The sequence below is a fragment of the Colobus angolensis genome, unplaced genomic scaffold (genome assembly GCF_000951035.1).
Source record: "Colobus angolensis palliatus isolate OR3802 unplaced genomic scaffold, Cang.pa_1.0 Scaffold400, whole genome shotgun sequence".
Classification (NCBI taxonomy): Eukaryota; Metazoa; Chordata; class Mammalia; order Primates; family Cercopithecidae; genus Colobus; species Colobus angolensis.
Window position 1 is genome coordinate 1,888,935 of NW_012117378.1, and position 13,408 is coordinate 1,902,342.

At 39.9% G+C, this 13,408-nt stretch overlaps 1 protein-coding gene across 2 annotated transcripts in view; it reads left to right on the forward strand.

Moving 5' to 3' along the window:
• Nucleotides 1-6,039: 6,039 nt before the first annotated feature.
• The window catches only part of IL15 (interleukin 15), a 100,941-nt gene continuing 93,572 nt past the window's right edge, over nucleotides 6,040-13,408 (forward strand). The window contains exon 1 of one of the 2 annotated variants that reach the window (XM_011955813.1): nucleotides 6,040-7,136. The gene's annotated coding sequence lies outside the window, so the exon portion shown is untranslated. The remainder of the gene's footprint in view (nucleotides 7,137-13,408) is intronic. The other variant, XM_011955814.1, reaches the window with a different exon arrangement.

Sequence of the window (13,408 nt, forward strand, 5' to 3'; positions counted from 1 at the left end):
TCACAAAGCAAGTGGAGGCAGGGCGAGATCACAGGACCACCGGAAGAGGAGAAATTAAAATTGCTAATGAAGTTTCCGTGGCATTGTCATTGATAACATCTTATCAGGAAACAGGGTTTGAGAGCAGATAACCTGTCTGATCACAATTTATTAGGTGGGAATTTTCCTCCACCTGATAAACCTGGGAGCACTATAGGAGACTGGGGCTTATTTCATCCCTTTGGCTTCGACTGTAAAAGACGGGATGCCTTAAAAGGGGCCGTCTATAGGCCTACCTTCAGGGTGCATTCTCTTTCTCAGGGATGTTCCTTGCTGAGAAAAAGAATTCAGCGATATTTCTCCTAGTTGCTTATGAAAGAGGAGAAATATAGCTCTGTTCCATCCGGCTCACTGGCGGCCAGTTCAAAGTTACCTCCTCTCTTGTTCCCTGAACATCGCTGTTATCCTGTTCTTTTTTTAAGATGCCCAGATTTCATATTGTTCAAACACACATGCTCTAGAAACAGTTTGTGCAGTTGACACAATCACAGGGTCCTGAGGTGACATTCATCCTCCTCAGTTTACAAAGAAGATGACAGGATTAAGAGATTAAAGACAGGCCTAGGAAATCACAAGAATATTCACTGGGGAAGTGATAAGTGTCCATGAAATCTTCATAATTTATGTTCAGATATTACAGTAAAGACAGGTGTGAGAAATTATAAAAGTATTAATTTGGGGAACTAATAAATGTCCATGAAATCTTCACAATTTATGTTCTTCTGCTGCGGCTTCAGCCGGTCCTTCCGTTTGGGGTCCCTGATTTCCCGCAACACCTTATGAATGGCTTGGTGCCCTCCCCATGGTAATAAGTGAGTTCTCCAGAGTTCATGTGAAATCTGGTTGTTTAAAGAACCAGGCACTTCCTCTTTCCTCTCTCTTGCTCCTGCTCTCACCATGTGACATTCCTGCTCCCACTTCACCTTCTGCTGTGAGTAAAACCTTCCTGAGGTCTCTCCAAGAGCTGAGTTGAGGCCTTTGCCATGCTTCCTGTACAGCCTGCAGAACTATGAGTCAATTAAAATTCTTTTCTTTATAAATTACCCAGTCTTAGGTATTCCTTTATGGAGATGAAAACAGACTAACACACTCTCTGGTAGAGTGTGTGTTTTGGCCCCAGGTAACTTCCATCCATGCATTCCATTCTTATTCAAACTTCAGCCTTGGTCCCCATCACCACAGCATGTCAGCAGAGAAGGTTGACATGGCAGAGACTGAGAAACATAGGGAGGGAGATAGCTGTGTTTATGTGAAAATTATATAATTCAGGATTTGGGTAGTGTGATTCTTTCACACACTTGTACCCTACACTTTGTGTTAACCTGGTGCCCCATTTCTTTTACATCTCATTGTGTGTTTTAGATTCATTTAATATATCATGTTATTTGGGCATCTTAATTTGGTCTGTAAGTTTTTCTATTCTGAGACTTGTCGAGTAGTAACTGGAGGCTACCATTTCATCAAGGTAATTTCCCACACAACCATAATAACAAAATCAATATTTAAACCAGTGATCAGAAACTTATATTGATATTTTACCAGTGATTATAGCTAATTTTAATATATATTATGAAGAAATTTTAGTTGAAAATTTAATAAAAAGTGATTGTAGGATTAAACACACGTTAACCACAGAATGAAGTTACATAAATATACAAATTATCAAATTATTTCATGATAATGGAAAGAGCTTTTTTACATACATATATATACACACACATATATATACACATACATGTATATACACATACATACATACACACATACCTGTAAGTTCCTAGATTTTGATTCTAGCAAGTATTTAAACTATGAGACAAGAGCTGATTTTTTTTTAACCAAGATTAATATAACACATATTTATTGAAGGCCAACTATTTGTCAGCCATAGAGTCAAAACCAATGCCAGTTTAACTTTGTTGACATAAACATATTATTGGTATTGACTTGATTTACACTTTTTGTGAAGGTTATTACGTGTGGTAAAAAAATGTATGAATTTTAATCATAGAACAAATTCAAGGAAGGTGTATTTGCCATGTTTTAGCCAATGTATGTGAAGAGAAGTAAAATTCCTTTTTATAATTTGTCATTGAAATAAATGCTGACAAGATCCATTATATACATTTATAATAAACTCTCAGATTATAAATCTAAATAGACTTATTAATGTTTTGTAACTTAAGATCAACATTAAATGACTGTTCAGAATAGTACTGTTAGCATATGAACCTGTCATTTCTTTCTACGTAAGCCCCTTTCCCCCACATTAAGTACCAATGCATTTAAGATAACATGTACTTTTAAATACATCAAAAATTAAGTATGTTATTGTGATGGTTAATATTGTCAACTTGATTGAATTGAAAAAAGCAAAGTATTATCCTTCTATGTGTCTGTGAGGGTGTTGACAAAAGGAGATTAACATTTGAGTCAGTGAACTGAGAAAGGCAGATCCACCCTTAATGTGTAGGCACCATCTAAACAGCTGCCAGCACAGCTAGAATAAAGCAGGCAGAAAAACAAGCAAGGATTATACTTGCTCAGTTTTCTAGCCTTCATCTCTCTCCCATGCTGGATGCCTCTTGCCCTCAAACATCAGACTCCAAGCTTTTCAGTGTTTGGACTCTTGGACTTACATCAGTGGTTTGCCAAAGGCTCTCAGACTTTTGGCCACAGGGTGAAGCCTGCACTGTTGTCTTCCCTACTTCTGGGGTTTTGGGATTTGGACTGATCCACCACTGGCTTCCTTGCTCCTCAGTTTGCAGACAGCCTGTCATGGAACATTACCTTGCGATCATGAGTCAATTCTCCTTAATAAACTTCCTTTCATATATACATATATTTTATTAGTTCTATCCCCATAGAGAACCCTGACTAATACAGTTATTATTGCTCTTAATCTCCAGCTTGAAACTAGGCGTCTTTTCTCCTTCTTTGTCATGGGTACACTCTGACATTTCAGTTCAAAGTCACCCATGTCTATTAGAATCTGCCAACTCCTAGGTCCTCTGTTTCAGACCTGCGGCAATGTTCTGCCAGCCTTTTGTCAGTCACTTTATTCAAATAACTTATGTTAGTAGCAGGTATGCAATACCTATTGCAGTTTCTTTACAGAAACATAAGATGAGAAAGCAGAAATTCAAGGAAAACTGATGAGTTTCCTCCCTGGTGGTGACTAAATTTACCCTGAAGCAAACAAAATTGGACCAAGACATACTGTCTGAGGGCCCATGGCTTCTTTCCTTATGAACTCTGTTTTAGAAACAGTGGAGAATGGTTGCCAATTTAGAGGCACTGGAGAGTAGGAACGTGTATTCAAGCCAGACTGTTTGAGTTCAAATCCTTGCTGGGTTAGCCAATTTCCATGTGATGTTAGGCAAACTGCATAATCTTTTGGGCCTTGGTTTTCCCATTTGTAAAATGGAGATAACAATAATTTATATCTCATAGATTTGCTGTGAGGATTTAATAAGTTAACATTTGTGTTTAGCATAGCACTGGAGAAATAGCAGATTGGAGGAACTACAGAAGTCCTAACTAATATTGCTGTGGTTCTGAAAAAGCAGCCACTTGAGGAGCTCCTGAAAACCTAAATAGCATTTAAGGCCAAGAGTATCTGTCTATTGTCAGGATCACCAGAAAAAAATGTGAGAAGCAACTTCAAGGTAATGCTGCATTTCAGCACGCTTTACCCTGAATGGAAACATAGAGGACCCAGGCAGGCCATGTTTTCCAAAGAGCAGGGGATCAACTTGTTCTTGATGGGTGGTTTAAATCTTAGGAAAACCATAAATAAGGCCACAGTCATGGACTTTGAACACTAAATCAGATGAAATAACTTGTAACTTCTTCCATGTAATCACAAAAGTTAGAAAACATTTATTAGTAATTTATTTTAAAGAAGATTACCCAATTGACATTGTCTTTGTAAAAAAGATATTAAAAATTTATTAAACTGTAATTTTATTGTTAATTATTTGAATTCAAGAAGATTATTATGGTCACTTCTGTGAGGTTTAGTTAATTTTCACTTCTTTCTACATTGTAATATTATTAGTCATCTTAAAGCAGTTTCAAATTATTTCATCAATCTTCAACTTTGCTTTTAATTTATGTAGTGGAATTTACTTGTTCATTGGTATGAGTAATTTTCAATATTTTGCCAAACAGCCGGTGGCAACTGAAGGCACAAGTTGCATACATTAGACTTTTCTGTTTGAGTGCAATGCAAAAAAAACAAATTACGTGCAAACCCAACTTCATTGAACTGCAGGCACTCATAACTAATTAAAAATACTTTTAAAATATCTGCATTTATGAAAACAAATTTGGCCAACATATTTGGGAGGCAAATAGTAGAGCAAAGCATATCTTATGATTATAATAATTTTTAGTTGTACTTTATTGTTATTTATGTTTTTTATCTCCCTATGCCGACAAAATGCTCTATATATCATTCAGTCCATCTTGTTCTAGAATCTACTGTATTTGAAGCCCAATAAATAGTTGTAGACCCATTTTCTTACTGTTATAGACTCAGATTATGCCTGGAAATTCACCCTACAAGTAAACTTTCCATCAATTTCATAGTGTTGTGAAAACTCTCTAGTAGCTCAGAACATTCTTGGTGGTCTCAATGTATTAAAAGTATGCAGTCAGATACTGATATCCCTCAGTCCTGCGGATAGCTAACAAAGCTGAAGTCCACAGGCTAGTGAGCACCAACTGAAGGCAACTTTCTACAGATTTCGTGAGCAGCCCAAGAGAGACAGGATCTGAGATGTGATGATATGTCCTCTGGCAGCAGCAATATCTGATATCGAGCTCTGCTAGGTGGTGCTGAGTATGGCCTCTGAGGTGTCTTATTGTCTGGGACACCTGCTTCCTTCACCAGCTGCAGAGAACACAGTATCCATTAAAGGAGCTGAAGGAGGTGCTAGAGGAGTTTACATGGCAGGAGTCCAAGAAGCTCTACAGCAGTCCAAAATGAGGTTGGGGCACATGATACACTTGTTCATCCCTATTCTCTATTTTCACACATATGCATATCAGTCCTTCTGTGGCTGCAATATCCTTGTGATGGGATCCAATCCAGCTGCAGTCTTGCTCTCTCAGTGCATTCTGCAAATCAGAGCTTCAATGTATTGCTACGAAAAATTCTATCTGGTCTTGAAATCCATTGACACCATCACAAGAAAATTCCACATGACATTGTCATGAACAGAAATGGATGATTGCTTCATATTCTTACATATAATTTCCAACTATGGTGAAATTTTGAATGATTGTAAAACCTGTTTTCGCATGTTTATACCTCACTTATTTTGTCGATGGAGACTATCTAGAGTTGGAATTCTCATCAAAAAGTCCATCAGTAATTATTTTAAATATAAAACTGATACCGAAAAATTGAGTTAATGAAAATAAACTCAAATTTTTCATAGAAAATATGAAATGATATTATATGGAACTTTATGTACATGGAAGTTGAATAATTTCCATTATTTTTCTATTTGATATTTATATTTATGTAATTAAAAAACATAATTAAATTTTAAACTAAATTAAACTGAGCTCCAGGAAGACTTATCATTTTCTCTGAGCCATGACTCTGAACATTTGGAAAGCACCATACAATAGGGATTTTCAGTGATTCAGGGATTTCAGTGATTTGCAAGATTCTGCAAAGTACTTTCAAAACTGAGCATGAGGTCTTTGCTACTGCCTTTATGGCATGCAAATCACTCAGCCTCAACTCAGTTCCTACCTCCAATGTAAAAAATACTACAAGAACAACATCTCAGGGTTCCATCAAATGGGACCATGTGTGATATTTTACACTGGACTACACAACAGACTGGAAAAGTGATCCGCAGAGAGGCTCATTGCCGTAAGTTCACTCCATGTACGAACTGTCTTGCACAAAGCTGCCACCCTGGTGTCTTCTTCCATCTTTTCCTCTAGTTGGACCTCAAAGTTTCCTTCTTCCAGTCTGTGCGGGGACCAAGAGGCCTGTCTAGAGTAGCCGCCCAGCATCTGGCTCCGACACCCTTTTCCCATTCCTCTGGGAGACTTGGATGCGTGCCAGCCCAGCTCAGGTCTCCAGGTTCTGCTGCGGAAGCTTCCCACATGGTGCCCGTCGCTTGGGATGCGGCTGGTGGGCTCCCTCCAGTGTCCTTGTGTCTTCTCTGCAGGTGTCCCGGCAGGTAGAGGAGGAGGCCGGTGGCTGGTGTTCCTGCAAGGCGGGGCTGGGACTCCTCGATGTCCTTACGCTCGCCCTGCAGGTTCTGCGCCCCAGGACCCGGCAGGGACGGAAACAGGCCGGGAAGTAGTGATACCTGGGGCAGTCAGTCATCCAGGAACCGCCGCCACCCGCCCCACCCCCAGTCTCTGCAGGAGGTGTTTGTCTTTGCCTCTGCTCCCGGCTCTTTCTCTTTCACTTTTCTTTTCGCCAGTGGTTGGGACTCCGGGTGGAAGGCGCCCGGGGGAATCCCAGCTGACTCGCTCACTGCCTTCGAAGTCCGGCGTCCCCCGGGAGGGAACTGGGTGGCCGCACCCTCCCGGCTGCGGTGGCTGTCGTCCCCCACCCTGCAGCCAGGACTCGATGGAGGTACAGAGCTCGGCTTCTCTGCTTTGGGAGGGGAGTGGTGGTGGTTGAAAGGGCGATGGTATTTTCCCCGAAAGCCTACGCCCGGGGCCCCTCCCAGCTCCAGAGGTACCCTCTGGTCTACCCAACTGGCCCGGCTGCCCCGCCCTCTCCTGGGGAAAACTTAGTCGCAATTTCAGTTTTTGGTTTTTCTCCTAATGACACTTTAATGACACTTTCGAGGCTCTCCTCGCCATCCTCCCGCTTCCGGAGGAGAGCAGATCACAGATCCCTTTGCCCCTGGCGTGCGACTCCCTACTGCGCTGCGCTCTTACGGCGTTCCAGCCCGCTGGCTAGCGCAAGGCGGGCCGGGCACCCTGCGCTCCGCTGGGAGGGTGAGGGACGCGCCTCTGGTGGCCCCAGCCAAGCTGCCGGTTTCTGAGAAGACGCTGTCCCGCAGCCCTGAGGGCTGAGTTCTGCACCCGGTCAAGCTCAGGAAGGCCAAGGAAAGGTACCGCAGCTCCCCGCTTCCTAACTGCTCCCGCCCCAAACTCCCTGTGGGCCGGTGCAGATGTTTGTGCGTGCGCGTCTATCTCTACCTTTGCAAAATCAAATTATCGCCCTCTTCTTTGCTTGCACATGTCTTCTGGGAGAGAAATTTGCAGGAATGGATAGTGCTTGGCAGTCAGGCCTGGGTCTGTATTGGTTCCAACTCTGAGCCAGCCAGTTATCTATTAGAGAAGCAATAGTGTACCTAGAATGCCAAAGGAACTTGGAAAAAACACGAGCGAATTTCACTAAAATAAAATCGTTATTCACGGTGGCTTTTAAATGAAAATCCAGCTAATTTTTTCAAGTGTTATTAAGACCGCATGTTACTAGGGTATACAGTTCATTTGACTTTATGTAATTCCATGCATTAAAAACTATGTTGACTTCAAAGTATGTGTAAACCAAACTAATTATTAAATGACCCTTACAACAGATTCTTAAATAGGATGAGTCAGCAATTTCAAAACTGGAAGTGAAGTGAAGATCACCAGCTAGTTTCCTTTACATATTTTTAAACTATTTTCTAGTATTATGATACTGGTGGTGGCCAACTAAGTGGTCGTCATCCTTATCTTGCCAGTGTGGTGAAAGAGGCCATATTAGCTAGACTGAATTCTTGCTCTAGTATTACAGAATAAACTGGTGATTATGCATCCTGCCACGTAGAGGAGGCAAGGTGAACCACTCTACTGAAAGTATCAAGATACAATACACTTTTGGAAGGCTGAGGTGAGAATATAGCTTGAGACCAGGAGTTCCAGGTTATAGTGAGCTATGATCTGCCACTGCACTCCAGCCTGTCAAAAAAAAAATAAATAAAAAAGATATAATACAGGTTAAAAATTTAAACTCCTCTTGTTTTCGTGTTAAATAATGTGATCAACAGAGAAGGGAGATACAAGATACAAGGGAATGAACATAAAGATGTATAAAAAGAAGAACTGAAAACACAGCAAAAGCCATTTAGATTGAAAAAGTGAAGAAAAAGCTAGTTTTACTTAAAGTTAACAAGTATCGTAGGGATCTTAAGGTTCGTTATGACTGTCTTAGTTTTGTATCCTTACGTTTCTGTTTTCTCACAGAATTTTAGTCAATCAGAAGAGCCTCTCCTGCGGTATCATCTGCTTTGCAACATGACAGAAAAGGGTCAGTTGGCCATTGCTCTGGAACTTCTGATAGGCAGGGTGTTCCCATACTTTTGGTTTCACTGTTCCCTGCTGATTTGGAGTGTCAACTCCAGAACCTGATGGGAAGCTATAGATCTGGTTGGAATTTTCCTGCAGACTACTGGTGATTAAAATGACGCTCTTTTGTTTTAATCCTTGAAATTAATGTAGCAAATATCAACAGCTATATTGCAAGGCACAATGTTTGTCAATGAAATATTTGTTTATACATTTCCTTGGGGGATGGAGAAAAACAGTGCCTTAAAGTTTATTGAAATAGCTTTTGGAAATGGAAGGTTTTAAAGCCTACAGGATACTCATCTCAGATTTGCTGCCTCTAATGGATTTCAGAATAGCTAGAAAAGGAGCCCTGAAATGCTGGGTACATGTGGATTTTTCTCAGGAAAATATCCTCAACTTTGGTCAGCTTTTTAAATGCGTCTCTGACCCAAAACAGTTTTAAATCTTTCAGAAATATAGACTACTGTCCTTTTCTCCTCATCTCTCCTGGAGTTTAATGTTGAGTTCTGCTCATTGTGTTAACTGTTTTTCTGAGGGTTAGCTAATGATAATACAGAGTTCTGTCTTCAGACCCATAACTTATGAGAAACAGTATGAATAATAGCTAACATTGTTGAGTTCTTACTATGTATCAGACATTGCTCTAAGGATGTATTTTTTAAAAACATCATAATAAACTTATGTGGTAGGCAATATATTTTACAGCTGAGGAAATTCTCAAGGTCACAGAGCTAGAAAGTGGTAGAGCTGTAATTCCAACTCAGACAAGTTTAAGATTGTTGGTATTTATGGAGGATGGTATTATCTGCATAAAAATATTTCCTACAATTTGACAGTGATAATCAATCCCTATTTATTTTCAGGCAGCGTTGTAATGGTAGAATGTTGGTTGTAAAATAATGTTTGTATGGTACTTGTGCAATTGACATTATTATGTATTTAAGGATTATTTTTCTAATCAAATAATATTCATTTGAGTATCAATACGTGTTTGGTTCATTGGAGAAATTTCCTTTATGGTCCCCGAATGAAAACATTTGTCTAATTTGCATCACTTTTTGCTGAGAGAGCTTGACAAATAGTAGGCAAATGTGGACTGATCTAGATATCTATCTCCGCCTATCTATGTATCCATTCATCCATACAACTAGAAGACTGGGATTCATGGAGAGGTCAGAGAAGAAGAGTTTTCCATAATATCACAACTGGTGATGATGAGGTTAACCATTTGGGACATCCTCTTTTCAGAAGGCGTTATGGTAGAATGGTTGGCAAGAAGCCAGTTCTTTTACTCAATATTAGCTCTTTGATTTACTTACCCAGTGATTACAGTAACTGCATGAGACTACTGACACTAAACATTGCTTAAATACTTGCTGCTGTCCTATAGGAATGGGTTGGATGGAAACATTCCATAGAGGATTTGAAGGAAAAATTGTTGTTTTAGTGAGTACTGGAATGCATTAACTAACACCTATTTGATGGTGAATTTCACTAATTAAATACTATCAAGTATATGTCTATATGTGTGCATATATGCCTGTATATGTGTATATATGCTGTATATGTGCATATATGTGTGTTTATGTATATTTTGTACTGTACCATTTGTTAACAGCTGTGGGCAGACAAGGGCTACTTTTTACTCAGCTTCCAGACAGTATTGACTAGGTAAACATAAGTAGCTAAGAAATCTTGACAGAAAGCCTGAAACACAAATTATTGTTATTAACAGTGCCATTCCAGCAGGAACCTAATGTGAATTTGAAAGTTACAAAGAGGAAGCCTGTGCTATGTTTCAGGCACCATACTGGCCCTTCATCTGTATGTCCTCACTGAATTTGAATAACCATTGCATTTTTATCCTGAATTTACAAAGAAAAAAAAGGCATGCAGAATTTCACTTGCATTAGGACACAACTGGATAAGACAGACACTCCACTGAGATTTATCTTGATTCTAATGTTAATGCTCCTTTTCGGATATCATATGTATTCTCGTCTAAGAAAACTCAGGTGTTCAGTGTACTGAAAACTAAAATGCTGCTATCCTTACCTTGAAATAGACCCTGGTCACCATTTGGGGTGATTTAATGGTATTTATTAATTTGCCTATGTAAAAGAATATTGCCTTATTTATTTATTTATTTATTTATTTTGGACACAGTCTTGCTCTGTCTCCCAGGCTGGAGTGCAGTGGCGCAATCTCGGCTCACTGCAACCTCCGCCTCCCGGCTTCACGCCATTCTCCCACCTCAGCCTCCTGAATAGCTGGGACTACAGATGCCTGCCACCAGCCTGGCTAATTTTTTTGTATTTTTAGTAGATACGGTGTTTCACCATGTTAGCCAGGATGGTCTTAATCTCCTGAAATCGTGATCCGCCCATCTCGGCCCCCCAAAGTGCCAGGATTACAGGCTTGAGCCACCGTGCCTGGCCAGAATATTGACCTTTTTTAAATAAATAAAAACAAAAGTTGTTTAGTGCTGGAGTCAGAAAGAGAAGAAAAAGAGACTCTTTGATCTCAGTTTAGTTCAATAATATTTTTTGTCCACATTTCACATCCAGAGCCAGAGTATTTGTATGCGCTTATTTTATAGTGTTTCATCCCACTGCAGGGGCAGAAGACTCTATGTAGACCATATAAAACTGGATTTTTTAAAAGTCTGCATGTAATACACAGTTGTTTCTTCTCTAAATGCTAATGGTTCCTCCAAGTGCTGACAGGATGCAGACAAGATGAGGAAAGTGACAAATTATTTTGTGAAATGAGGGAATTGAAACTGCAAATGGTTCTAGCACAGGAAAATATGATGGTTGTAAGGTTGATGGGGGGGGTGGCGGTGGGGGTGAGCTCTGCTTGCCATTGTCACACACCAAAGGAGCCCAGAGAGGGTCTTTGGTCCTTTATATCACTGAATGCTACTTCTCCTTCCTGGGTATTTTGCTCATGTACCTTCTAATAGAAATTTGACAAAGTAGTCCTTGCACACTGTTAGCACTGACCTCTAAAATTATCAAATAATTATTTCTTAATTGAACATTTGATAGTTAAAGATTTTATATTTTTAGGTTATTTGCTCTCCTGACTCATCTGCAACAAAAATAAGTACATAAAACTTGATCTTTTATTGGAAGGATTTTTATTGTGAAAATTATTCTTGCTTATGTTATTTAAAGTACTATCATTACAAAATTAATCAAAGGAATCATTAATTTTTGGCAAGTGATTATTAAGCATAAAACTAAAACAACATTGGAAATAGGTATCATACAAGTAGATATGTCAATACTTTGATTAACGATGTCTCTTATATCAACTTTTTAAATCGCCCCTTTATTTGGCATCCTGGTGAGGCAAGACACATGTTAAGATTCTGGATAGGGAGAGATAGGCATTTTTTTCCTAAAGTGGGAGAAGGGTAATTATGAAAGAGGAAGTGAGGAAGGAGAACTTGCCAGAAATCTGCCTGCTTTGGGCACATATCAGGCATATCTCTGGTAAAAGGGGCTCCTGTGCAAGTAACGGATCTTGAAATTGGTTCCTTTAGAACCCTCTATGCCCACAAACCCCCGGGAAAGTTGTAGGGTACGCCAGAGGTGTGTGTTGTTCAGTTGGGATATATAGTTCAGCCTTCTTTCCCACACCCTCCCTTTGGCTTCTGGATTACCATGGGTTACTGTGCTTAAAGCAAAGCACAGGGAGTGGGATGGGGAGCAGTAAAGAGCCTGGGCTAACTTCTGTAGAGGTTTCCCACTGGGGACTAGTGGGAAATAAGCTCTAAAAGGGCTTGGGTAGCCTCTGCAGTGAAGTCTCCTCTTCAGCCGCAGTCACCCTGCCTCAGTGTTCCAGACACACTTGCCATTCTTTGTCAGCCTTCCTGGGTCCTGCTCAAAATGTTAACCCTCTATAACATTTTCTGTCCCCACCTACTGCCCGGGCAGAATTATTTTCTCCCTTACATGAATTCTTCTGGTGCAGTCTGCATTCCTTCATAACAACTTTAATGTCTGGAAGCTCATTTTTATGTGTCTGTCTCTACACTTACATTTTGAGTAGGGACAATGTGCTCCATGTGCTTAGCAGAGGGTTGGTCAGAGTCTATTAGGATTGACTTCAGTAAGAGCCAGTCATCATTCAGGTGTTTGACAGCTAAGCAGACAACTGTAAAAGAGGTAGGAAACATAAGTAATATAGCAAAATAATGTAGGAATACTGTAATAAAAATAGCATTTTAGAGAAATTAGTTTGAGGTAGAATTTATTGAAGAAAAGACAATTAGAGATAAGGAAACCAGCTAAAAATCTCACAGCTAATTCAGGAGTGTAGTTTCATTCTCATTATCTGCTCAAGGACATGACTCTGGTAATTCATTCTTTCTCTCCATCACCATTTTTTTCTCTCTCTTATGGGTCTTTCCCAATACCATGTAGCCATAATATAACTTCTACCATTTTTAAAAAAGACTCAAGTTTTTCTCCTCATGCTTCTCCTCACTTCTATATCTGTTTTTTTCTGCCCACATTTTACAGGAAAACTTACAGCATTAACTATATTCTCTGTTTCCAGTTTTCCTCTGTCCATTCTCTCTTGAACCAGGCAGGCTGTCATGTCCACCGCTCCACTAGAAATACACTGGTTGAAGGTACCAAGAACATCCCTTTTATTAAATCCAGTGGTTAGTTCTTGGGTCCCTTCCTATGTATCCTTTCAGCAGGACCTGCGAGATCTTCATGTGGCTTCCAAGCCACTCCCCTTCTCCTTATTTTCCTTTTACCTTACCAGCACCAATTTCAGTCTCCTTTTACTTTACCAGCAACAATTTCAGTCTCTGACTGGTTCCTAATTTCCCTAACATGTAAATATAGCAGTCTGGGGACTCAGTCCTTAGGCCTGTTCTCTATCTGTACTCTCCGTCTTGGTGATCTCATCTAGTGTCATGGTTTTTAATCCCTTCTTACACTGATGATTCACAAATGTACATGTGAATCTAGCCATAACCTCTCCCCTGAACTCCAGACTCATTTAGCAGTCTATTTATCTG